The 27,164-nt window shown below is 37.6% G+C and overlaps 1 protein-coding gene across 2 annotated transcripts in view; it reads left to right on the top strand.

Annotated features, from left to right (window-relative positions):
* The window catches only part of ADAMTS3 (ADAM metallopeptidase with thrombospondin type 1 motif 3), a 292,103-nt gene that overhangs the window by 111,635 nt on the left and 153,304 nt on the right, over positions 1–27,164 (top strand). The window lies entirely within an intron of this gene.

Below are 27,164 nucleotides of genomic sequence, written 5' to 3'. Positions count from 1 at the left end.
AAATATTAGTGGTATTTCATTGTAAAATAGTTTGCTTTTTTTCTATTTGAAGTAGAAAAGCTGTTAACTAATGTCCTTTATATCTTCTGAAATTTTGCATTGACATAATTTTTTTCTTAAAAAATCATAAATATCCTTCTTAGTGAACTTGTAGACAATTTAAGAGTAAAAAAACTCAAAAAAATAAAGTTGGAGAAGGAAGTCACAATTTTTTTCTTTTAGGGGATTATTGCTGTTGGAAATATGTTTTAAAGTTTCAGCAAACACCTTTTTAGAAAATGATTTATTTAAACAAAATTGCTATGCCAAGGTAAGGCTTATACCAGTAACATAGCAACTGTAGGTACACATTTAATTTTGTGAAAAAAATGGCAAGAAAAATGTCTTGAGCTTGAAATGAATGTCTATTGCCAATTCAATAATGTAAAATATCTCATATGAAGGAAAACCTGGTTACAATGGTGATTTCTTATAACATTTTAATCTAAATAATATGATTTTGTCATCATGTTTTATAAAAAAGAACCTTAAGAATCGTTAAAAGATTATACTGGTCACCGTTAGTTGGTATATACATAACATTTTAGAAATACTTCATCTAAAAAAAAGAAAAATGATGGAAAAAGACGACTGCATTATTTTACTAAAGACTTACTCATACACAGTTTCATTTAAAAGGAACTAAAGGTGATGGAGGGAAAGCGTGTGGTTTGGCACTTGAACGTTATAAAGCAAATTTAATATACTTTATTCAGTAAAGCTTTCTGAAAAATGAAATAATTCTCAGGATGCTAAATACTTTTGTGGTTGTTCAAGGTAATTATTTACTGTAAATAGTAAGAATTCTCATTGCATTTTTTGAATAAATATCTAGTGGAATGGCATGTAGTACTTTTGTTTCAAAAAATAATATATTTTAAGGGACATTTATTAAGTTACATTGGTTCAATCCCAAGGTCCCAAACCACAAAAAATTAAATAGAGCTTAATTTTGATTTTCCTAATATAACATATCAAACCTTTACTTTGCATATGCTTAAGAGTATGCTACTTGGCAGATTCTGATGATTTCAAATTAGTATGTTATTATTAAAACTGTATAAAACTAACAATAACTATGTGTAGCCAGGAATTAGATAGACTTGTGATTTTGAAGGTATAGCAGTAGTTAGCGGATGTTGTGATCTTAAGCAAGTCCATCTTTTTGATTTTGTTTTTAGCACTGCTGTTCTTAGAGTGTAGTACAGAGAGGCAAACATCAGCTTTGTTTGCCCAGACTAAGGAGTTGCCCCAGGACATGGGACTTCTGGTACTAAACCTGGGATAGTCCCACGCAAACCAGAAAGGTTGGTCTCTCTATGTCTTTAAGATCTTTTTAGGGGTTTTGTGAGTTCAAAATTATTTTTATAATAATACTAAGACATTATTTGCTTCTTTCACTCTCATTCTTACTCAAGTGTACAGTGGAGTTTTCCAGAGGCTACAAAATGTATATTACAAAAGATTAAATTCAGAAGCAGGGAGAGGGTGTGGAGAAAAGGGAACCCTCTTCCACTGTTGGTGGGAATGTAAATTGATACAGCCACTATGGAGAACAGTGTGGAGGTTCCTTAAAAAACTAAAAATAGGGCTTCCCTGGTGGCGCAGTGGTTGGGGGTCCGCCTGCCAATGCAGGGGACGCGGGTTCGTGCCCCGGTCTGGGAGGATCCCACATGCCGCGGAGCAGCTGGGCCCGTGAGCCATGGCCGTTGAGCCTGCACGTCCGAAGCCTGTGCTTCGCAGTGGGGAGAGGCCACAACAGTGAGAGGCCCGCGTACCGCAAAAAAAAAAAAAAAAAAAAACTAAAAATAGAACTACCATATGACCCAGCAATACCACTACCGGGCATATTCTCTGAGAAAACCATAATTCAGAAAGACACATGCACCCCAGTGTTCATTGCAACACTGTTTACAATAGCCAGGTCATGGAAGCAACCTAATGCCCATCAACAGATGAATGGATAAAGAAGATGTGGCACATATATACAATGGAATATTACTCAGCCATAAAAAGGAACGAAATTGGGTCATTTGTAGAGACGTGGATGGATCTAGAGACTGTCATACAGAGTGAAGTAAGTCAGAAAGAGAAAAACAAATATCGTATATTAACACGTATATGTGGAACCTAGAAAATGGTACTGATGAACTGGTTTGCAGGGCAGAAATAGAGACACAGATGTAGAGAACAAACGTATGGACACCAAGGGGGAAAGCAGCGGGGGGTGGGGTGGTGATGGGATGAATTGGGAGATTGGGATTGACATGTATACACTGATATGTATAAAATGGATGACTAATGAGAACCTGCTGTATAAAAAAATAAATAAAATTAAATTTAAAAAAATAAATTCTTTTTCAAAAAAAAAGAGAAGCAGGTAAGAGACCTGTCTTTAAGTCAGACTTAAAGAGATTTGCAAAAATGTAAAATTCTTCTCACTAAATTTTCTTTGTTTTGAACATCATAGTTATTTTTCATAAAATATATTATCTATATTACCATGTAATGGATTATTTTACTTTTAAATGAATTAATAAATATTTGATAATTTTTGCTTTAATTTCTAATATAATAAATTGAAGAAACATAAATTACATAAATGAAGGCTCTTTGGGAATCCTCAATAATTGTAGAGTATAAAAGGGTCCTGGTACCAAAAAGTTTGAGAAATACTGATTTAGAATTTTTCTATGTTGAAGAAGGAACTTTTATTTCTGAACAGTATCATACAATGAGCTTTTCAGCAGGTTTGTTTATGGGACCACGAATTCTTGTCTTATTCCTCTTACCTCTCCGTGTAGTCGTGCTTCTTCCCTGTGCCCTTTACATGTAGATAAAGGAAGGTGCTGTCAGTTTACTCGGGCTTAATCTCACTGTAAATCACAATAGCTAAAACTCAACAGGAAGGAGAAAAAGCAACAGCAACAGTTGTGGGAACTCAAAACTATGAAACAGTTCCATCAGACTAAACACCCATCCTATTTAATGGAAAGAATCTTATAAATATTAAGGGTACTTTTGTTTCTCCAAAACTGCCTGTGTCTTGCCATTCCTGCTATTAGTGTATGACCCATTATTGATATTTATGAATATAGATATACCACATGACTCCACCTAGCAGTTGTAAGATCAGAAAGGTTATTAGTTTCAGGCATACAGCAAAGTGATTCATATATATATATATATATATATTTTTTTTTTTTAGATTCTTTCTCCATATAAGTTATTACAGAATATTGAATATAGTTCCCTGTGCTATACAGTATGTCCTTATTTGTTATCTATTTTATATATAGTACTGTGTATATGTTAATCCCAAACTCCTAGTTTATCCCCCTGCCCTTCCCCTTTTGGTAACCATAAGTTTGTTTTTTATGCAGAAAGGATTCTTGTTTCGTTCACTTTATGGGTCTGAATTATTAGTACTGAACTAATGAAAGTCATGTGACTCTAGGAGAGCTCATCCTAGTATTGCTTCTGTCCTTATGACCCCCTGGAGGACTGGTTCATAGTGGACCAATGTGGAGACCTGGCTGCGGACATTGAAACTGGTGAATGTTACTGATCACATAACCCCAGCAGAGTATATTCTGTGTCAACCTAAACACTTTTCAACCTAAACACTTATTTGAGAGTGCTACATTGTGATAGAAATTGGATTATGATCATCACCATAAAATATCAACTGAGGGGGATACAGATCCATGGGTAAAATATTACTGATCTGATAATCTTTGTGTTACAATGACTTTGTTCAGAGCTTTCTTTTATAAACATTTAGTTACTTTGAGAATATTTTAGGAAGTTGGTTGACAAATCCTTGATGTCAGATGGTTCTAGTGGTGTGGACTATCCATGGCATTTTGCTGTTTGCTAACTATTAGAGCTCAGCATTTTTCCATGGTAGTGAAAATGCATCAGGGATAAGCTGTGACAAAGCGAGAGTGGCATGGACATATATACACTACCAAACATAAAATAGATAGCTAGTGGGAAGCAGCCACGTAGCACAGGGAGATCAGCTCAGTGCTTTGTGACCACCTAGAGGGGTGGGATAGGGAGGGTGGGAGGGAGGGAGACGCAAGAGGGAAGAGATACGGGAACATATGTATATGTATAACTGATTCACTTTGTTATAAAGCAGAAACTAACACACCATTGTAAAGCAATTATACTCCAATAAAGATGTAAAAAAAAAAAGAACCTAATTTTAATGTGGCTGTGCCATAATTGATTTACTTAATTCCTACTTATTTTTTCCACTTGGCATGTGTAAATTTAAATTCCTAGAAGTGGAAATGCTGAGTCAATGGATATATGCCTTTTTGAGAATTTTGATTTACAATGTTAATTTATCCCCAGAAAGGCTGTAATAATTCATAATTCCATAGTAATATTTATGAATGTTTGTTTCTCCATAACTTTGAAGACCTGGGGATTATCTTTCTTTCAAATCTTTGACAGTCATAAGGACATTATTGGTGGCCACCTTAGAATTCTACCTGCCATAGGACCCAACCTCAGAGTATTTGATTTAGTCAGTCTACAGTGGAACTCCGGGATTTTCATTTCTTATAGGTACGAGATCAGTGGAAAGAACATCAGGTTAGGAGTTGAAAGATACGGGTTCAAGTCCTAGTTTTGCCACTCACTATATGACGTTGGACATGTCATTTTCACTTCCCTGAGTCCTGGTTTTTAAATAGCACAAGGTGGCTTTAAAGACTGAATGAGCAAAAAAAAAAAAAAAAAAAAAAACCTGAATGAGCAGATAAATATGGAATGGGCTATATAAGTGTAAATTGACATTGTTATCTGTTATAATATCATGTAATTAGGATTAGGCCTCAAAAATTTAGGTGCATAACTATCTTCTCCTGTGGGACAGAGGCTCCATTTTGTTTGCAGCATATGAATCTTAGGAAGCAGACCAACATCAGTCTCTTTACTCTGTCTCAAGGACCATTTGAAGATCAGGATATGTGTAGGTTTGAAGCCGGAGGCTTGCCATTTGTATTTGATAGTGTATATGGCCAAATGTCAGCTAGCTACTCTTTTACTGGGATTTTACCTACCTCACCTGTCCAGTTGATTGATGTGCTGGATAGTTATAGGAAGCAAGGGAGGCCAACCATTCTAAATAAATTATGGCTTTGTTGTTGAAAGAAACAATTTTTTTCTAATGCCAACTCACATCCCTTTGATATACACATACAGTTTAAAAAGAACAAAAGCATTAATCAGTGAATTTATATATATGTGTACTATTTAACCAAGGTTACAACATTGAGATATATTTTAACAACAGCATATAACTTTAATTAATTTTGTTATGGGATGAGACCATGTTCGTGTGACACTGTATTTCATAGACCAAAAGTGCAGGAGGAAAGATTCATGAGGATTTAATAAAATGTGTGAAACACTAGACTGTGCAGATACACATTAGATCAACAAATGTAGCTATTTCAAATAACAAATGCTTTAGCCTCATATTTGATATAACTGAGGTCAAGGCTAGGTTTGTAACAAGGTATAGCTTTTTTGACAGATATGCCTGCTTTTCTTGGAATAGTGCACATTAGCTAATGTTGCACCTCAGAACAAAAACATTACAAGAAACCCAAGATATGAGATGAGTGCTGCAGAGCAAGGGTAAATTTAGGGGGAAATAGAGGGAACTAGAAAATGTCATTATCCACAGAGCTTGATAATGGACACTTGCTGCTACTGAACTTCTAGCTAGAGAGATGGTTTAGCATTTTTTAAAATTTATTTTATATATATATATATATTTTTTACATCTTTATTGGAGTATAATTGCTTTACAATGGTGTGCTAGTTTCTGCTTTATAACAAAGTGAATCAGTTATACATATGTTCGCATCTCTCTTTCCTCTTGCGTCTCCCTCCCTCCCACCCTCCCTATCCCACCCCTCTAGGTGGTCACAAAGCACTGAGCTGATCTCCCTGTGCTATGCGGCTGCTTCCCACTAGCTATCTATTTTATGTTTGGTAGTGTATATATGTCCATGCCTCTCTCTCACTTTGTCACAGCTTACCCTTCCCCTCCCCATATCCTCAAGTCCATTCTCAAGTAGGTCTGTGTCTTTATTCCTGTCTTACCTCTAGGTTCTTCATGACATTTTTTTTCTTAAATTCCATATATATGTGTTAGCATACGGTATTTGTCTTTCTTTTTCTGACTTACTTCACTCTGTATGACAGACTCTAGGTCCATCCACCTCATTACAAATAGCTCAATTTCATTTCTTTTTATGGCTGAGTAATATTCCATTGTATATATGTGCCACATCTTCTTTATCCATTCATCCGATGATGGACACTTAGGTTGTTTCCATCTCCTGGCTATTGTAAATAGAGCTGCAATGAACATTTTGGTACATGACTCTTTTTGAATTATGGTTTTCTCAGGGTATATGCCCAGTAGTGGGATTGCTGGGTCATATGGTAGTTCTATTTTTAGTTTTTTAAGGAACCTCCATACTGTTCTCCTAATGTGACTTGCAGGCAGGGTGTGGCTTTTGATCAGGAGTGGACATTAATGATCAGGTTCAGCTGTGGTTAAAGCTTATTTTTTTTCATCATAAGAAGATCATCGGGGGAAAAAGTCAGTATATTTCAATACTGTAAACTGTTTTGGGCTGTTTCAGCCATTTGGCAGCTCTATAAACAGAGTAGGGTTTCGTTAAAAGAATGAGAACTGAGAAATATATGTTCTTTGCTTTCCAGCTGAGGTGGATGCTGTTCCAATGTAGAACTAGTTTCTGGGCATTAATTTTGAGAATTGCTTCTTGTTACCTTTCCCCTGAAAATATTGTAAATATTATAAATAAATATTCTGAAATACATAAAAAGCTTGGCATATACTTTCTTTTGGTGTGAGCTAAATATAACGATTATGTAGAAAATGTAAAAGGAAAATGCATCATTGGTTATTGGTACCGTCAGTGCAAAATAAAGTGAATGGACTCAAGATGATTTCCAAGATCACTCTCAGTTCTAAAGTGCTATCATTTTTACTAGTTCTTTTAAAGACATAAGTATTATGCTCATTATTCAAATTTTTAATGATGTAGAGTAGTATATCTGTCAGGGTTCTGGTAGGGAGAGGTGACATTCTTTAAAAAGATCTAACTAGAAGAATTTCATAAAGGGACTATTTAATGGGATGTGGACAAGGGTAAGGGAACTAACATGGGATGGTGAGGCACCCAGAGCCCATCAAGCACTGAATGTTGTTTTATCCCAGGATCTCAAAGAGCAAGACAGGGAAATGTTATTAAAGCTGGGACCATGAAAGGGGGTATTTAAAGGGACTAGACACCACCACTCTCAGATATACGGTGTGGTACGGAGGGGAAATAAAGACAAACACCTAACCTTTCTCTTCTCTCATCTACTGACGTGGAGGATTTTATGGACCAGTCTAAGAAGTGGCATATATCACTTCCACCCACATTCCATTGGCTAGTACTTTCTGACCAGAACAACTGGCAGATTATGGTTAAGAAGTTATCGTGGGCTTTCTTCTCATTTCTTCTCATAATTTATCCATAATTACTCCTTCCTTTTTCTCTCATTACGACTTGCTCTTCAAAGACTCTTTCTTGGTTAATATTCAGTATGCACAGATCTTCTAGATCTCTCCCATTTCTCCTTCCCCAAATATCTCTGTCCTTTTAGCCTGCTTTATTTTCTTTCTAATGCTTACCACTGTATGAAAGTACATCATTTACTTACTTGTTTATTGTCTTCACTAGTATTTTAAGCTTTATTGGGTAGGACTTTGTCATATTCCTCCCTATATCCCAGTTCCTGGAACTGTGAATGAGCCATTTTAGCCATTGTGCCATAGTCCTTTCTTTGCATTCTTATTTATGCCCACTGGGTGTTCTTTTGCCTTGCTTTTGTTTCTCTCCTTACAACTTTTCCTTTGTTCTCTCTGGTTTGATTTATGTTTTGCTTTATGGGTATTCTAGTTAGTCTAGTGAAAGAGGCTTCATTGATGGAACCAGAAACCATCCTACAGTCTTAACAGTTCACGTTCCATTTTTGAATTCCTCTATATGTTCTCAGGTTTCCATCTAATTTGTTGATGATGCCTCCCAAGTTCCTTTGCTATTGTCCCCATTCAATTTCTGTTATAATCTCTTGCCTCATCTCAGGACTCACCTTCTGTTCCAGCCAGACTTTCCCTTGCATTCTTTTAACAGTTTTGGCTCTGTCACCAGACCTTCCCTCTCTTAGCTATATGACTTAGTCTAAACAATTAAAAATAATATATAAGGATCAAATATTTGCTTTCATTCACTACATGCTTCTTCTACCTTAACTCTAATTCCATTCTTTTGTTTTCCATTGTTATGTAACAAACCACCCAGACTTGGGTGTAAAACAACAGCTGTTTTATTACGTTCTTGGATTTTTGTGTAGCAGGAATTCAGAGAGGGCAAGTATGAATGATCTGCCTTTGCTACAGAATGTCTGGATCCTCATCTGGGAATGCTGAAAAGAATGGGAGTGATTTGAATGTCTGAGTGTTGGGACTATACTGAGATTTCTTCATTCACATGTCTGGTGACTAGGCTGAGTGATTCAATGGCTTGGACTCTTACTAGGGTGCTTACGCATGGCTTCTTCATGTGGCTTGGGTCACTCACAGTGTGACAGCTGGATCCGCGAGGAAGCATCTAGAGAGTGCTCCATGAGACTGAGAGAGAAGTTTCAAGATTTCTTCCAAACTAGGCTCAGAAATCATGCAATGACACCTCCACCACATTTTTTTTCATTACAAGTGAATCACAAGAGCTGGCCTGGGTTCAAGGTGGTGGTGGGACAATTTAAACTCTTCCTTTTGATGGGAGAGTGGCAAAGTCATACTGAGGAAAGCAATGTGGAATGAGAGGCTGTGTTATAGGCCATCTTTAGGAAATAAAATCTACCACAATTGACCTGTATCTAATTCATGGGATTTCCTCTGTTTAACTCAATGTGGTTGAAATGCCCAGAGTCCTTGTTACTCAAAGTGTCGTCCAAGGGCCAGAAGCATCCACATCACCTGGAAGATTTTTTGAAATATGGAATCTCAGACCACTGAGTCAGAATCTGTATTGACAAGATCTCCAGGTGATTCATTTTGAGAAACACTGGTCTTCGAGACATTGAACATGACACCGGCTTGCCAATATCCACCTGATGGCAGAAAAATAGCAAGTGCTGAAAGAATAGTTGAATTGATCTAGATTGAATTCCTATTTGCAAGCAGAATTTCTGTACTTTAGATTGTACCTGTCATTACTAATTTTAATTCTATTAATGTTAATTTTGATCTGGCTTATCTTTTTAGGAACAGTAAATATATCTTCCTAAAATGTATGTATCCTTAAAATGTAGTATAATGCACACTCCTAGCTATAATAATTATTAATCATTAATCTCCTTGACTCAAGAGGTTTTGGAATGTATATGTATTTTGGTATGTATTATAATGTTATAATGCTATTTTGAATAATTTCTAAGATCAAGACATTAGGTTCTTTTGGATTTTACATTCCCCTTAAACTATTTTTTAATTGTTGGAATTTATAAAGCTTTTTCTTTCCTGTGAAAGCTGACTGTTAGTAGATATCTATTTTCTACTAAATGAAAGAATATGATTTTTATTTTTCTTATAACTATTAAGACAGCCTGACTCATTCTGCAGACTCTTAAAAAACCTGAGAAATGTATACGTATTTTATTATATCTTTAGTAGATGACTATTATTTAGAGTTTGATTCATAGATTCCATTTACTCATGTTTTATTTAAATAGTCATCTTCTGAAAATTTGTTTTAGCATAAGGCAGTAAATATACCCAAATTCATTTTGATTGGCACATTATTTTCTAAGCAGTTTTTCTCAAACTATAATTTCCAGACTACACTATTTGCAGCATTTAAAAAGAAGTGCTTGTTAAAATTGCAGATTTCTGATCTCCATCCCAGTCCTTTTGAATCAGACTCTCTGGAGTTGAAACATGGAAAAATCTCTGAGGTTGGGACCTAATTTCTTTGTTACACTAAAGTTTGAGACCTACTTTATATTAATCTTAAAATGATATTTCAAGTTATTTATCATGGGACTAAGAGGGTCTTGGGATATTGGCAGGGAATAGCTTTTCAAATACATCTTTCCTGGGAGCTCTACTATTGGACGATAATTTAATTGGAAGTCATTTTAGTGATTAATCTAGTAAAACTCTTGTAATTTTTCAGATTATGAAACTGAGCGCCAAAGAACTTAAGTGACTTTTCAAAAGTCATAGTAGTTAGTAGCAAAGCTCTGATCAGAACCCACACCTTGTGTGAATCAAGCAAGATTCCTCCTTTGTGCTCTGTAAGCTAGGGTCACCTTATCTTTAAGCCTGGCAGTTAGGTATGTTAATGACAAGATCATAAAGGAAGTCCCATACATTTAATCAGAAAGGATCTACTGGTTTTCTGAACTGATTGTGTTAATAAAATGAAGGTTCACAGTCTTTGATCGTATTAGTCATCTAATTTAAGATTTTTCTTAGTGATTTTTTGTGTGTGTCCCTATAAACCTCATCCTGACTTGGGGAAATTACTAGATAAAATGGCTTTACATGAAAAGCTCAATATGAAAAACCAAATCAGATACATTAGGGATGAATTATTCTCTTTATGAAAAAGAAAAAAAGTTTTCTTTAAATGAATAAAGTATTTATATGCCATAAATTCCACAAATGTCAAACGCTTATGCAAATCATTTTACTGGAGATTTTTAAGACTTTCTGGAAATTAGGATAGGGGAAACCTCTCCCCACATTCATCTTCAGATTCAGTCCCCTTCACACCCTCTTCCTCTTCTTCACTTTTATATCCCATCCTTTCCCTCTGTGATTGTGTTGATACAAGCACAGTAGCTATGGGTGAGCCACAGTACACATGATTTCTTTTTGGGTTATTCAATCATTAAACTGACTTTTAAATTGCAGAAAGTCCTTAAGAGTGTTGCATAATTTCAGTATTTCAATTTTCCACTTCCCTCTACAAAAGAAAATGTCAACTGTATTTTCTGTACCTTAACATTTTAGGACATTTTACCTTTATAAATGTTAAGCAACAAATTTATCATGACTGTTGATGCACATTTGTACGAGGCACATATTATACTGGAGGTGGAGAAGGGCCTGGAGTGGATTTTTACTGTATAGTGAAAGGCACAAGGACTCCTCAGAAGTTCGTGTTCTGTCTCTCTGCCTCTCACTCATGTACATTCATTCTCTCATTTTGCTGAATTTGGATCCTAAAGCTTGGTTGGAGTAACTTCTCTTCTTCTTTCATTTTTCTTCATTAAAAATTTTTTTTCGCTGTTTTGTCCTTCTCTTATTGGCTGCTTTGATTCAGTTTTGTTGTTTGTTGATATTATTGTTTGTTTGGTTTGCTTTATGTTTTATAAAGCAGTGAGAGGAAATAAGTAACAGAAGACATGCTGTTTTGGCTCATATAAGTCCTCTGCCAAGATTACTGAGGTTATATCTTGGGTGTGAGTATATATTAATATAGATGGAATCCCTAGCTACATAAATCAACACCCAAATTAGAAATAAATACATTTAATATTTATATTTTATATTGTACACCATAAATCATTAATAAATTAGAGTTATGAACTGCAAGATTTAGAGTTATGAACTGTTACACTTTGCTAAAAATGATAAAAATAATTTACCCTCAACTTTTTTAGGACAGCTCAGATATTCGTGAAATATTGAATAATGCTAAGTAAATACTGTTAATACATTTAATCCTATAATTTACACATTTTCAGAAAAATATACTTTCTTGTTTCAAATTAAACCATAATGTCTTAGTTTTAGCTTGCAGTATATAGTCTTGTACTTTAACTCAACAAGTACCTACCTCCTTCAATGTGGTAAAGATATGGGCCAGTTTATATGCATTCACACAGTAAAATATTGAAAACAGAAGGGAAAACAAGAGCAGGAAAACTAATGTCCAAGAAAAGTTCAGTGTCCATGGTTTCATGACACAAGATTGTCTTAAAGGTAGAATTCAAATTTGACTTTGAGTTTTCTCACAGATAGCAGTTAATTACATAATATGAAGTGCTTATAAAATAAAATTGAACCAGTTTTTCAGAAGAAAAAGAAAAATTGTTCTTATTATTAAAATCTGAGAGATTTTTTCCCCTGGATTCTCACATAGCAAACAGTATTATATTGAGAGAGGTCTTCAACAACGAACATACTGTTATAAAGACAATGAGCTTCCTAGGACTCTTTTGTGTAATCTCCTTCATCATAGGATGATGTTTTAGTGCTTTACATAGTTGAATGAAAACAGTCTTATTAGGGGCCCAAATAACAGCAGTCTGGCTATATGGAGTCAGGGCTGGTAATGGAGAGGAGAAAAAATAAATCAATGAGACTGGATATATAGAAAATTCTTTCGCCGTCAGGAAACCTTCCTAGAATTTTATTTCTTGCAACCTAGATTTTCATAAGAGTCAGACAGCCGAGGGTTGGAGTTTATGCTGTATAACTAAGGAACTGAAATGGTGATGTCTAGTGTTCACTGGTTAAGGTTAGACCCATTTGCTTTAGCGATTAATTGAATCAAGATTAATGGAGTCAAGATTAGTTGAGTCAAATGGCATATCTTTTTTTTTATTTTAATTTAGGACTCCAACTAAAACACCTGTCTTGTGGAGGGCCTTTCACTCCTTTCAAGGAAAAGATTCTGCAAATATATATGTAGTGTCATCAGTTCCTCAGCAGAGGATTATGTTGAATGCTGCTGAGATTCAGAAGTCATCCAGAGGGATCATTGTTGAATGAAATGCCAGTCAAACCCAAAGATAAATATTGAATTTGATTACATTTATAGTTTAGTTCAGCTGACATCTTACTCAACATCTCTTACTTTCCAGACACTAGCATAGTTGACGTAAATAATTATAATATAATGTTGACAGTGATAAGTACCATAGAAATATAGATAAAATGCTGGAAGTCCAAAAAGGCTAAAAATTACTTTTGGCTTTGGAATAAGGGAAGGCTTTGTGGAAACCGGTAACATGGCTTGGGGGAGTTTTTAGCTATTTCTTAATCTTCTTAATCTTCATAAACTTTATCCAAGTACATCCCAAATAATAAGCTTCTTTATGTAAATAAATAGTAAATAATAAATAAGCTTCTTTATGTAAATAAATAGTCCTGTGTCTATGTCACAGTCCTGTGACACGGCTGTGTCACTTCTCATTCTATTTTCCATCCTTTCTCAACTATGTTGCCTTCTCTAATGCCTTCTCTGTAGAAATTTGGGGGATGTCATTGAAATACTCCCTGAAATTCAGGAAAGATGTGGAAATCATATTCATATTCAATATAATAACATCTGTCCATTCTAATGATAAACTGGAACTAGGCAATGTGCTTTACTGACATAGTGATAGAATAAATGTTGGAGGAAGTAACACAGTGAAATGGTGATTCTCAAAACGTGTTTTTATGAACCTTAGTGAGCTAAGGTGGAGTTGTTGTACCACTACAGTATATGATAGTCTTTCTTGAATATTACATTTACATTTATCCTCTCTCACATACATACACAACATAATATAAAATTTTCTCAGTGTTCCTCTAGACATTTAAAACTAAACTAAGTTTAATTAGATTAATTAAAACTTAAACTAGACATTTAAAACTTATTACTACTTGTCTATGTTATGACCTAGTATAAGATTGTAACCAATTTAACACAAAATAATGGATATTCAGCTAGCTTCAGCTTCAATTATGTATCACATAATTTGATACATATTTCCTGGCATTCTAAAAAAAAGCTACCTCGCTCTCCTTTCCTTCCTTAATAGATTTGAGAATCATTGCAGTAAAACAACATTTAGGTGTCACAACTAAAAATAGAATGTTTCCATGGCATAAGGTTTTTAGAATATCTGGCACATAATTTTCAAAAAACCTTAGTAAATCTTTTGAAACTTTTTAAAATGTCTTTTATATTGATTTTCATTTTAAACCAAATTGAACACAATTTAGTCTTTTCTTAGTGACTGCTGTTTATTATTGTCGACATACAAAGACTAGAGTTTCACATTTGTGGTAGGACTTTATGGTTTACAAAGGGTGTTCATAGACATTATCTCATCTGAAACTCCTTGGACCCCACACCCATTACTCTTGTTTGCCATTTGCATTCTGATGAGGATTAGGAAACCATCTAACCTGGTTTAGTAGAATTGGATGTCAAATATGGCTGTAAAGACCTCTCCTAGGGAGTAAGCAGGGTGGCCTTTTTCGATAGCTGTTTCCATGCTCAGAAGCTATTTGGCTTAATTCTGGATTCTTGGCAGTGTTTGAGCTGAATGATGTAGCTGGAAGAGTTGACCAGATGAGAGGGAAATTATGCAGCTGGCTTTTTAGCACAGATCACAGTTTTATAAATATCCCCTATAAATTGATGTCAAAGGGATTGTGTGAAGATTTAATTAAAATATAATAAAATATGTTTAATATAATGTGCTTAATGCTGTACTAAACAGAGTAAATATTTTAAAAATTAATCTGCTTTAAATTTTGGAAAATAGTTTGAGAAATACCATAAATATTTCCTATATTGTTACATGATATCACAGAATAGTAAATGTGGAGGACTTTGTGTCATAAAGGGAAATTTATGAAATATTGTCTTGGTACCATACATCAATTAAATACCATTAGAGATAGATAAGAAATGACTGCATCTGTTTAAACAGAATCCTTTATGACCATATATAATCTCGTGTGTGACATTTCTAAATATTTCTGTTATAATTTAAAAGTTGTAAATATCTGGCAGCATTGTAAATAATACCAATGCTTAGAATGTCATAGTCTGAGATTTTTTTATTTTACACAGATTGGGTTTTATTCTTTTAAGTCACTCCATTGTATCTCGTGAAATAAAATTGTGAGGACCTGAGAGCGGGAGTGTGAGTTATTTAATATTAGGGTATGACAATGCATGGTCTTTGAGCTTCCAAAAATGTTTGTTGAATGCATGACTACCTAAATGAATATCTTAGTGGATAAAAGAGCCTTTACTACTTAACTATTAGTACTGATGATTTTTTGCATGGGTCAGTCTTGTCTGAAAGCACAAGTACCTTTTTTTTCCCTTTAATTGAAGTATAGCTGATTTACAATATTGTTTTAGTCTCAGGTGTACAGCAAAGTGATTCAGTTATATATTTATTTTTAAATTATATTTCATAATAGGTTATTATAAGATATTGAATATAATTCCCTATGCTATACAGTAAATCCTTGTTGCTTATCTATTTTCATATAGTAGTTTGTGTCTGTTTGTATCCATACTTCTAATTTGCCCCTCTTTTCCTCCTTCTCCCCTTTGGTACCCATAAGTCTATTTTCTATGTCTATGAGTCAGTTTCTGTTTTGTGTATAGATTCATTTGTCTTTTTTTTTTTTTTTTTTGCGGTACGCAGGCCTCTCACTATTGTGGCCTCTCCCGTTGCGGAGCACAGGCTCCGGACGCGCAGGCTCAGCGGCCATGGCCCACGGGCCCAGCTGCTCTGCGGCATGTGGGATCTTCCTGGACCAGGGCACGAACCCGTGTCCCCTGCATCGGCAGGCAGACTCAACCACTGCGCCACCAGGGAAGCCCATCACTCTTGAATTCATTCCTTGTTCCTTTCTCTTTCCCCTTTTCTGTTCACATTGCCACTTCTGCCACCTGAACTTTGATTTTAGCCCCGTGCTTGCTTTTTTCCTAGTTCTTTCTTCCATCTGGAACTTGATCATCAGATAAATCTTTAAACACCACTTTGTTTTAGTCCATCTGATCAACCTCAGTTGTTGTTCTCCATTCTACAAATTAAAATTCAGACACGAGGTGTTACAAGGCCTCCAAAACCTTGTTTCCCAGAACTGCCCTGTACAGACTCTGCTCTGAAAGAGCGGGTTACACACTGCACTCAAGCATGTCTTGGGCTTTCGCACTTCACAACCTTTGCTCAAGCCTGAGCTGTCTCACTTCTAATGCCTCCTCTCACATCGCCAGTATGGCAATCCTTCCACCTTTTGAAGACTACCATAAGCCTCTAAAAATTCTTCATCCCCTCCCTTTTACCATTCATTTATGTCATTTTTCATCAAAAAATATATTGAAGACATACTTTGTGCAGCCATTGTGCTGGTGCTGAAGGAGACAAAGGTGAATTAAGAGATAGAAGTCTGCCCCAGGAGCTGACACTGCCACAGGGGAGACAGAGAATCATAAAGTTAACATTTAGGTAAAACAACCTGGCATTTGTGTTAAGGGCCATGAGAGAAAACACATTGCTCTGAGTCAGAATGAACAGCTAACATGGATCCTAATTTAGACAGGGGTACTTAATCTACATGGGGGTGAGGAAGTCAGAAAATCATTTCTAAGGAAGCAACATTTTTTTTTTACAACTTTATTGGAGTATAATTGCTTCGCAATGCTGTATTAGTTTCTGCTTTATAACAAAGTGAATCAGTTATACATATGCATCTGTTCCCATATCCCTTCCCTCCTGCGTCTCCCTTCCTCCCACCCTCCCTATCCCACCCTTCCAGGCGGTCACAAAGGACCGATCTGATCTCCCTGTGCTATGCGGCTGCTTCCCACTAGCTATCTACCTTACGTTTGGTAGTGTATATATGTCCATGCCTCTCTCTTGCTTTGTCACAGCTTATCCTTCCCCCTCCCCATATTCTCAAGTCCATTCTCAAGTAGGTCTGTGTCTTTATTCCTGTTTTACCCCTAGGTTCTTCATGACATTTTTTCCCCTTAAATTCCATATATGTGTGTTAGCATACAGTATTTGTCTTTCTCTTTCTGACTTACTTCACTCTGTATGACAGACTCTAGGTCTATCCACCTCATTAAAAATAGCTCAATTTCATTTCTTTTTATGGCTGAGTAATATTCCATTGTATATATGTGCCACATCTTCTTTCTCCATTCATCTGTCAGTGGACACCTAGGTTGTTTCCATCTCCGGGTTATTGTAAATAGAGCTGCAATGAACATTTTGGTACGTGACTCTTTTTGAATTATGCTTTTCTCAGGGTATATGCCCAGTAGAGGGATTGCTGGGTCATATGGTAGTTCTATTTGTAGTTTTTTAAGGAACCTCCATACTGTTCTCCATAGTGGCTGTACCAATTCACATTCCCACCAACAGTGCAAGAGTGTTCCCTTTTCTCCACACCCTCTCCAGCATTTATTGTTTCTAGATTTTTTGATGATGGCCATTCTGACTGGTGTGAGATGATATCTCATTGTAGTTTTGATTTGCATTTCTCTAATGATTAATGATGTTGAGCATTCTTTTTTTTTTTTTTTGGCTGTATGTGGGCCTCTCACTGTTGTGGCCTCTCCCCCTGTGGAGCACAGGCTCCGGATGCCAGGCCCAGCGGCCATGGCTCACGGGCCCAGCCGCTCCACAGCATGCGGGATCTTCCCGAACCGGGGCACGAACCCGTGTCCCCTGCATCGGCAGGCGGACTCTCAACCACTGCGCCACCAGGGAAGCCCTGAGCATTCTTTCATATGTTTGTTGGCAGTCTGTATAGCTTTTTTGGAGAAATGTCTATTTCGGTCTTCTGCCCGGTTTTGGATTGGGTTGTTTTTTTGTTATTGAGCTGCATGAGCTGCTTATAAATTTTGGAGATTAATCCTTTGTCACTTGCTTCATTTGCAAATATTTTCTCCCATTCTAAGGGTTGTCTTTTGGTCTTGTTTATGGTTTCCTTTGCTGTGCAAAAGCTTTTACGTTTCATTAGGTCCCATTTCTTTTTGTTTTTATTTCCATTTCTCTAGGAGGTGGGTCAAAAAGGATCTTGCTGTGATTTATGTCATAGAGTGTTCTGCCTATGTTTTCCTCTAAGAGTTAGATAGTGTCTGGCCTTACATTTAGGTCTTTAATCCATTTTGAGCTTATTTTTGTGTATGGTGTTAGGGAGTGATCTAATCTCATACTTTTTCATTTACCTGTCCAGTTTTCCCAGCACCACTTATTGAAGAGGCTGTCTTTTCTCCACTGTACATACCTGCTTCCTTTATCAAAGATAAGGTGACCATATGTGCGCCGGTTTATCTCTGGGCTTTCTATCCTGTTCCATTGATCTCTCTTCCTGTTTCTGTGCCAGTACCATACTGTCTTGATTACTGTAGCTTTGTAGTATAGTCTGAAGTCAGGGAGCCTGATTCCTCCAGCTCCATTTTTCTTTCTCAAGATTGCTTTGGTTATTTGGGGTCTTTTGTGTTTCCATACAAATTGTGAAATATTTTGTTCCATTTCTGTAAAAATGCCAGTGGTAGTTTGATAGGGATTGCATTGAATCTGTAGATTGCTTTGGGTAGTAGAGTCATTTTCACAATGTTGGTTCTTCCAATCCAAGAACATGGTATATCTCTCCATCTATTTGTATCATCTTTAATTTCTTTCATCACTGTCTTAAAATTTTCTGCATACAGGTCTTTTGTCTCCTTAGGTAGGTTTATTCCTAGATATTTTACTCTTTTTGTTGCAATGGTAATGGGAGTATTTCTTGATTTCACTTTCAGATTTTTCATCATTAGTATATAGGAATGCCAGAGATTTCTGTGCATTAATTTTGTATCCTGCTACTTTATCAAATTCATTGATTAGCCCCAGTAGTTTTCTGGTAGCATCTTTAGGATTCTCTATGTATAGTATCATGTCATCTGCAGACAGTGACTGCTTTACTTCTTCTTTTCCGATTTGGATTCCTTTTATTTCCTTTTCTTCTCTGATTGCTGTGGCTAAAACTTCCAAAACTATGTTGAATAAGAGTGGTGAGAGTGGGCACCCTTGCCTTGTTCCTGATCTTAAGGACGATGTTGGCTGTGGGTTTGTCATATATGGCCTTTATTATGTTGAGGAAAGTTCCCTCTATGCCTACTTTCTGCAGGGTTTTTTTCATAAATGGGTGTTGAATTTTGTCGAAAGCTTTCTCTGCATCTATTGAGATGATCATATGGTTTTTCTCCTTCAGTTTGTTAATATGGTGTGTCACGTCGATTGATTTGCATATATTGAAGAATCCTTGCATTCCTGGAATAAACCCCACTTGATCATGGTGTATGATCCTTTTAATGTGCTGTTGGATTCTGTTTGCTAGTATTTTGTTGAGGATTCTTGCATCTATGTTCATCAGTGATATTGGCCTGTCGTTTTCTTTCTTTGTGGCATCCTTGTCTGGCTTTGGAATCAAGGTGATGGTGGCCTCGTAGAATGAGTTTGGGAGTGTTCCTCCCTCTGCTATATTTTGGAAGAGTTTGAGAAGGATAGGTGTTAGCTCTTCTCTAAATGTTTGCTAGAATTTACCTGTGAAGCCATCTGGTCCTGGGCTTTTGTTTGTTGGAAGATTTTTAATCACAGTTTCAATTTCAGTGCTTGTGATTGGTCTGTTCATATTTTCTATTTCTTCCTGGTTCAGTCTGGGCAGGTTGTGCATTTCTAAAAATATGTCCATTTCTTCCAGGTTGTCCATTTTATTGGCATAGAGTTTCTTTTAGTAAACTCTCATGATCTTTTGTATTTCTTCAGTGTCAGTTGTTACTTCTCCTTTTTCATTTCTAATTCTATTGATTTGAGTCTTCCTTTTTTTCTTGATGAGTCTGGCTAATGGTTTATCAGTTTTGTTTATCTTCTCAAAGAACCAGCTTTTAGTTTTATTGATCTTTGCTATTGTTTCCTTCATTTCTTTTTCATTTATTTCTGATCTGATCTTTATGATTTCCTTCCTTCTGCTAACTTTGGGGGTTTTTTGTTCTTCTTTCTCTAATTGCTTTAGGTGCAAGGTCACGTTGTTTATTCGAGATGTTTCCTGTTTCTTAAGGTGGGATTGTATTGCTATAAACTTCCCCCTTAGAACTGCTTTTGCTGCATCCCATAGGTTTTGGGTTGTCGTGTCTCCATTGTCATTTGTTTCTAGGTATTCTTTGATTTCCTCTTTAATTTCTTCAGTGATCACTTCGTTATTAAGTAGTGTATTGTTTAGTCTCCATGTGTTTGTATTTTTTGCAGATCTTTTCCTGTAATTGATATGTAGTCTCAGCGTTGTGGTCGGGAAAGATACTTGATACAATTTCAATTTTCTTAAATTTACCAAGGCTTGATTTGTGACCCAAGATATGATCTATTCTGGAGAATGTTCCATGAGCACTTGAGAAAAATGTGTATTCTGTTGATTTGGATGGAATGTCCTATAAATATCAATTAAGTCCATCTTGTTTAATGTGTCATTTAAAGCTTGTGTTTCCTTATTTATTTTCATTTTGGATGATCTGTCCATTCGTGAAAGTGGGGTCTTAAAGTTCCCTACTATGAATGTGTTACTGTCGATTTCCCCTTTTATGGCTGTTAATATTTGCCTTATGTATTGAGGTGCTCCTATGTTGGGTGCATAAATATTTACAATTGTTATATCTTCTTCTTGGATCGATCCCTTGATCATTATGTAGTGTCCTTCTTTGTCTCTTGTAATAGTCTTTATTTTAAAGTCTATTTTGTCTGATATGAGAATTGCTACTCCAGCTTTCTTTTGGTTTCCATTTGCATGGAGTATCTTTTTCCATTCCCTTACTTTCAGTCTGTATGTGTCTCTAGGTCTGAAGTGGGTCTCTTGTAGACAGCATATATATGGGTCTTGTTTTTGTATCCATTCAGCCAGTCTGTGTCTTTTGGTTGGAGCATTTAGTCCATTTACATTTAACGTAATTATCGATATGTATGTTCCTATTCCCATTTTCTTAATTGTTTTGTGTTCGTTATTGTAGGTCTTTTCCTTCTGTTGTGTTTCTTGCCTAGAGAAGTTCCTTTAGCATTTGTTGTAAAGCTGGTTTGGTGTTGCTGAACTCTGTCAGCTTTTGCTTGTTTGTAAACATTTTAATTTCTCCATCAAATCTGAATGAGATCCTTGCTGGGTAGAGTAATCTTGGTTGCAGGTTTTTCTCCTTCATCACTTGAAATATATCCTTCCAGTCCCTTCTGGCTTGCAGAGTTTCTGCTGAAAGATCAGCTGTTAACCTGATGGGGATTCCCTTGTGTGTTATTTGTTGTTTTTCCCTTGCTGCTTTTAATATGTTTTCTTTGTATTTAATTTTTGACAGTTTGATTAATATGTGTCTTGGCGTATTTCTCCTTGTTTTTATCCTGTATGGGACTCTCTGTGCCTCCTGGACTTGATTAACTATTTCCTTTCCCATATTAGGGAAGTTTTCAATTATAATCTCTTCAAATATTTTCTCAGTCCCTTTTTCTCTTCTTCTTCTGGAGCCCCTATAATTCGAATGTTGGTACATTTAATGTTGTCCAAGAGGTCTCTGAGACTGTCCTCTGTTCTTTTCGTTCTTTTTTCTTTATTTTGCTCTGCAGTAGTTATTTCCACTATTTTATCTTCCAGGTCACTTATCCGTTCTTCTGCCTCAGTTATTCTGCTATTGATCCCATCTAGAGTATTTTTAATTTCATTTATTGTGTTGTTCATCATTGCTTGTTTCATCTTTAGTTCTTGTAGGTCCTTGTTAAATGTTTCTTGCATTTTGTCTATTCTATTTCCAAGATTTTGGATCATCTTTACTATCATTATACTGAATTCTTTTTCAGGTAGACTGCCTATTTCCTCTTCATTTGTTAGGTCTGGTGGGTTTTTATCTTGCTCCTTCACCTGCTGTGTGTTTTTCTGTCTTCTCATTTTGCTTATCTTACTGTGTTCGGGGTCTCCTTTTTGCAGGTTGCAGGTTCGTAGTTCCTGTTGTTTTTGGTGTCTGTCCCAGTGGCTAAGGTTGGTTCAATGGGTTGTGTGGGCTTCCTGGTGGAGGGGACTAGTGCCTGTGTTCTGGTGGATGAGGCTGGATCTCTCTGGTGGGCAGGTCCATGTCTGGTGGTGTGTTTTGGGGTGTCTGTGGCCTTATTATGATTTTAGGCAGCCTCTCTGCTAATGGTTGGGGTTGTGTTCCTGTCTTGCTAGTTGTTTGCCATAGGGTGTCCAGCACTGTAGCTTGCTGGTCGTTGAGTGAAGCTGGGTGCTGCTGTTGTGATGGTGATCTTTGGGAGATTTTCATCGTTTGATTGTATGTGGAGCTGGGAGGTCTCTTGTGGACCAGTGTCCTGAAGTTGGCTCTCCCACCTCAGAGACACAGCAGTTACTCCTGGGTGCAACACCAAGAGCCTTTCATCCACACGGCTCAGAATAAAAGGGAGAAAATGTAGAAAGAAAGAATTAGTAGAAGTAGAAAGAAAGAAAGAAAGAAAGAAAGAAAGAAAGAAAGAAAGAAAATAGGGAGGGAGGGAGGAAGGAGGGAAGGAAGGAGGGAAAGAAGGACAAAAAGAAAGAAAGAAGATAAAGTAAAAAAAATAAAGTAAGATAAAATAAAATAAAATAATTAAAATGAAAAATAATTATGAAGAAAAAAAATTTAAAAAAAAACAACAACGGATGCATAGAACCCCAGGACAAGTGGTGGAAGCAAAGCTGTACAGACAAAATCTCACACAGAAGCATACACACACACACTCACGAAAAGAGGAAAAGGGGAAAAAATAATAAATCTTGCTCTCCAAGTCCACCTCCTCAATTTGGGATGATTCGTTGTCTATTCATGTATTCCACAGATGCAGGGTACATCAAGTTGATTGTGGAGCTTTAGTCCGCTGCTTCTGAGGCTGCTGGGAGAGATTTCCCTTTCTCTTCTTTGTTCTCACCTCTCCCGGGTCTCAGCTTTGGATTTGGCCCCGCCTCTGCATGTAGGTCGCCGGAGGGCGTCTGTTCTTCGCTCAGACAGGACGGAGTTAAAGGAGCAGCCGCTTAGGGGACTTTGGCTCACTCAGGCCAGGGGTAGGGAGGGGTACAGAGTGCGGGGCGAGCCTGTGGCGGCAGAGGCCAGCATGACGTTGCACCAGCCCGAGGCGCGCTGTGCGTTCCCTGCGTTCTCCCGGGGAAGCCGTCCCTGGATCCCCAGACCCCGGCAGTGGGGCTGCACAGGCTCCCCGGAAGGGGGGCATGGACAGTGACCTGCACTCATGCACAGGCCTCTTGGCGGCGGCAGCAGCAGCCCCAGCGTCCCACGCCCGTCTCTGGGGTCCGCGCTTTTAGCCGCGGCACGCGCCCGTCTCTGGAGCTCCTTTAAGCAGCGCTCTTAATCCCCTCTGCTCGCGCACCAGGAAACAAAGAGGGAAGAAAAAGTCTCTTGCCTCTTCGGCAGCTCCAGACTTTTCCCTGGACTCCCTCCCGGCTAGCCGCGGTGCACTAAGCCCCCTTCAGGCTGTGTTCACGCTGCCAACCCCAGTCCTCTCCCTGCACTCCGACTGAAGCCCGAGCCTCAGCTCCCAGCCCCGCCCGCCCCGGCGGCCGAGCAGACAAGACTCTTGGGCTGGTGAGTGCTGGTCGGCACCGAACCTCTGTGCAGGAAGCTCTCCGCTTTGCCCTACCCAGGTACGCGGGGAGTTTTTTGCCTTTGGGGAGGTCTGAGGTCTTCTGCCAGCGTTCAGTAGGTGTTCTGTAGGAGTTGTTCCACGTGTAGCTGTATTTCTGGTGTATCTGTGGGGAGGAAGGTGATCTCCGCGTCTTACTCTTCCATCATCTTCCCCGGAAGTCCCAGGAAGCAACATTTAAGCTGAGACCTTGTGAATAAAAATTAGCCAGCTAAGGGAAGTGTGGAATGGTAGGAGAGGAGCCTTTTAAGTAGAACCAACAGCATTTCAAAAGCCTGAGGCTATAACGAGCTTGGGAATATCAAAAGAAGAACAACACTGAATAAAGTCCCCAAAGGCTGGGGCAGAATCAGTATGGGAGAGTGGCAGTGCTTGGGGTTCATAGGCATGGCTTGATGATGCAGGCCTTGAAAGCCATGGTGAGGAGTGTGGTTTTAGGTGCAATGAGAAGCAACTGAAGTCTTTCCAGCAAAGGAGTGACAATATCTTATTTGAGGCTGAGACTGCCATCTGCTCATCAAAAAAAGTTTGTCTTTTCTCCCTGGGCACACAGCCAGATTCCATTTCCTAACACCCTTTGCAGTTGGCTGTGAGCCAGCCATGTGACTGTATACTACCCGTGGAAGTAAGTGGTAGTGGTGAGTACCAGGGCCATCTCAAAAAAATCTCCCATGGGTGCTTCCTCCTGCTGTTTCCCTTTCTGACTGGGCAGCGTGTATTGAAATGGCTGAGCCACCATCAGCCTCGACCCCTGCATGGCTGTGTGGAGCGGAGCCCCCTCCCAGCTGACCTAGAACTGTTCTGAGCTTTTATGTGAGCAAGAAAGGAGCACCTGATGCTTTGAGCCATTATATATTCAGTGTATTTGTCACCACGTTCTCGTTTGCCTAAAATAATACAATAATTTGAAAAAGCAATTTTGGCTGCTATGCTATGTGAAAATGTGAGACAGTGTGAACAACAGCAGTGGCCAAAGTGAAATTCCCATGGGCCCTAGGGGGATTTCAGTTGAAATAGATTTTAGATAATTTCAGATGGAGAATCAACAGTTCCTATTGACAGTTTGCTTGTGCAGCAGGCCTGTGGGAAAAGAGTCTCACTTGATTTGACTTTCAACTGCCATCTCACTTACTTTCTAGACTTTTCATAACATACCTCACTGAATACCTTTAGGCACATATTTTATTTATTTGATTAGATTGCCCTCAACTGGAGGGTAAATGAACCATGTCTTTGAGAATTTTTAATTTTCCTACGGTATCTAGTACCGTGCTTTAGATAAGGTTTTTTTTTTTCATTAAACTTTGCTTAAATTGATGAATAAAAGAGTAGGCTCTCAGATTTCCTGTCCATAGAATTATTGGTGGTCATATGACCCAGCTTTTGCCTTTCCATTGATATTGCCCCAACCTGGTTTAGATTTTCAATTGCCTTATAAGGGGGAGGGTTAGCTGTGTTAAATTTCACCTGTGATCTAGTGGAGAAGTAACATCATGGGGCCTGAGATTTGAGTGTTTGCAATGGAAGGTATGTAGAAATGTTTTTTAATGGAATGTGGGTTAGTCCTTACTGCTTTTCCCCATGACTTTCAAGTGTCCCCAGTAACCACTGCCCATTGTTCAGAGGTTGCTGGCTTCTTCAGTCACCCTGTTTCCACCCAGGGTTAGGCATTCATCTGGGAGAATCATTATGATCTTTGGAAAGTCTCACAATAGGAGGCAATTTCTGTAATCCAAATAAGCAATGATGAGGTCTGTAACTAAGGATGTGGCAGTGGAAATAGAAAGATGGGAAAAGAATGTAAGAGACTTTACAGAACACTGTGACTGAATGGATCTGGGGCAAAGAAAAGACTGCAATGAAGATGAATACTGATAAACTTCAATCTGTAAACTTAGGTATACATCAACAGACCAGTGTTTCCATGACAAAGCCAGTTAATGCTGCCTCCCACCAACAGATGGTGCTGGTAATGAGGCTGGACATTTCAGCCTTAGGCGTGGTACAGTTAACTTGTTATATGTTTACTGTGTTTGTGCTTAGTTTGAATCTGTTTTATGAACATTATTAACCCATCCATGCTTGAGCAAGGCAAAAAAGTGATGTTGAAATTACTGGTAAAACGAGATTTAAGAATATGACACTAATGCTAAAGAGATTTAAACGACAATTGAAAAGCATGAGAAAGATGTTGGAAGTTGTATTGTAGAGGAGATGAATCCATTGACAGGAGGAACAACTCTGAAGGGTAAAGATCTAATCAGGCCACTTGTGAAAACACTGCATTTTGCAGTACAAGAGTAGGGGAAAAGTAATTGAGAAAATAACTCCAAATATTGGAGTTGTGTCTGGAAGATCAGCATTACTACTGAATGCCCACTAGCTCAATGTTCTTTGTAATGAAGGCTAGAAGTTTGTTCAAGAGGGTAAAAACTAAACACTGTGAAAGAGCTGTAGTGATCCTTCCTTGTAAGACAAGGTGTAAATTCAAAGGCTGTTTGTATGAGCACAACATCTAGGTGGATGTAGAAATGGCATGTGGAGACACCATAGCTTCTAAGAATTCTCTATGAGGCTTACACAGGCAAAGGAGGGGATAGAGCATATCTAGTGGGAGAAAACAGAATTGGAAAGAGGTGACAGATTTGACTACAACAGAAAAGCCATAGTCATAGGCGTATTTGCTGAAAACGAATGCTATTCGGCAAGGTTTACCTACCTTTCATGTCTGTGCTGCTTGACATGGAGGGGTGGAGCCATTAGACCAATGGGTAGAAGGGGTGGGAACCATTCCCCCCAGCCTTGCCGATAGTCCATATGAGCCAGTGATCTCATATTTGAAAATATAGAATAAGGGCCTCAGAAGAAAAATATGACTTAGATCTGGTAAATATTTTCAAAATAATTACAATTCTACACTACCACATTACTTCTTCAACTTTGTTTTCAAAGCAATGTACTGCTGTTCAAATTAATACTACGTATTAGTGTATGACCTTTACAGTAGGAATATGAACTATAACTATTTGACTGTAATGTGGACTCGATACTTAAGGAAGAATAAATTTCAGACAAGATCATCATTTCTCTTCAGCTATAGTATTGAATAGTATAGTCCTGATGTCTTGTAAATAAACCAAAGGTGAAACCGTGTCAGAAAGAAACACTAGAGAGGTGGAAGGAAGTAATTGAATGTAAGATAACCTTTTCATGCAGAAGGATGAAATTTGAGAAGGAAAAAATTATGTAAAATCATGAAATTAGATTAATATGGGACAAATGAGCTAGTTCTTCAAATTAATCAATATTAGAAATGTGGGGTTTCCAGTGAAACTTAGGCTAACTAAGGACAGAAATAACTTGATGTAGTGAGTGCCCCATGGAACTCATTCCTCTCATACCATAGTGATATGGCAGGAAGATGTAAATGAGTTACAGAAGATGTAAATACTCGACATGCATGGACAGAAGCTCCACAATGGGTTATTATGGGAAATCAGAGATGTTTCTTGAATTTATGTGCCCATAAGATTTTTTTAGAGATAAGATACTGAGTA

This window comes from Mesoplodon bidens (assembly GCF_964165515.1).
Source record: "Mesoplodon bidens genome assembly, chromosome: 1".
NCBI classification, from domain to species: domain Eukaryota; kingdom Metazoa; phylum Chordata; class Mammalia; order Artiodactyla; family Ziphiidae; genus Mesoplodon; species Mesoplodon bidens.
This window is presented reverse-complemented; position numbering and strand designations above follow the sequence as displayed.